Source organism: Chinchilla lanigera, unplaced genomic scaffold (assembly GCF_000276665.1).
Source record: "Chinchilla lanigera isolate Chin_1 unplaced genomic scaffold, ChiLan1.0 scaffold00191, whole genome shotgun sequence".
Lineage (NCBI taxonomy): Eukaryota > Metazoa > Chordata > Mammalia > Rodentia > Chinchillidae > Chinchilla > Chinchilla lanigera.
In genome coordinates this window covers 887576-888939 of record NW_004955592.1, presented here as the reverse complement: position 1 = coordinate 888939, position 1364 = coordinate 887576, and positions in this window count along the sequence as shown.

The following is a 1364-nucleotide window of genomic DNA, read 5'->3' as shown; positions in this document are numbered from 1 at the left end:
TCCCTTCTCCCTCCCTCCCTCCCTCCCTTCCTTTTGTAGTGAGGAGTGAACCCAGGGCGCTCTGCCATGAGCTACATCACTTGCCATTTCATTACTTTTTTTTATTTTGAGACAGGATCGCACTGAGTTGCCCAGGCAGAACTCAAACTTGTGTTCCTCCTTGCTCAGCTTCCTGAAAGGCGGGGTTACAGATGTGCATCACTGTGCCCAGTTTTAATTTTCTTTCATGGGGGAAAGAAAGTAATGTTTTATCTTCTGCCACTTTTGTGTTTCTGAGAACTTGTGACTTTCATTCATTCTTGAAAATTTAGAGTTATTATTCTTCAAATATTGCCTTGCATTCTTTGTTAGGGTTCCTTCTAAGTGCATGTAAGATGTTTGCTTTCTATATTCCAGAAACCACTGCATTCTAAACAATTTCAACATATATTTAGCCCTCTATCTGTAGGTTCTGCATTGATAAATTTGACCAACTGGATTGGAAATATTTTTTAAAAGTTGGATTTGTACTAAACACATGAAGAATTTTTTAATTGTTGCTATGCTCTCAACAATATACTATGACAACTACTTACACTGCATTTATATTGTGTTAAGCATTACAAATAATCTAGCACTGATTTAAAGTATGGAGGATAGGTTAGATCCAAATACTATGCCATTTGATACAAGGGACTGAGAAACTTTAGATTTGGGTATCCCTGGGAATCCTGGAATCAGTTTCCCATCCATTCTGAGGAACCCTTCAGTTTACAATTCCTCTTCTCAGTGCTTTTCAGCATATTGTTTGCCAACTAGTATGTCAACTTCTATATCTATATCCCCCTCCTTATACCTTAATAAAACTCCCAGTTTTGAGTGGACTCTGTGTCTACCCAGAATATACACTCCACATTCCCTTGCCATTAAGTGGGGCCATGTGGCTCAGTTCTGGACAATAGGATGCTAGTGGAGGTGGCTCTAACACACCTTTAAAAAAGAACAGACCCCAGAACTTTCCCCCTTTCCTTTTTCACCCTTTTCTTCTTCTTGCTCGGGATGCCTGTCTGTGGCACACTGGGACAAAAGCAGCTGTCACAGACTAGGAGTTGAAACAGAGTGATAGAAAAACGATCGGCTCCAGAGCCTCCTGGAGGGACTGGACGGCCCGGGTCTGGGTTTTGTGATAGGAACTAAATTAATATTACAAGTGGAGATTCTAACTCATTAATCTATTTCCTGTTTTATCTTTTATTCTTCACCAAACCTATTCTTAATCTCTATCATTTATTGATTTTTAAAACACCAGTGAACATTTTTTTTTTTTTTTGGTTTTTCTCCGGTACCGGGAACCAAACTCACGACCTTGCGCTTGCCAGGCAGGC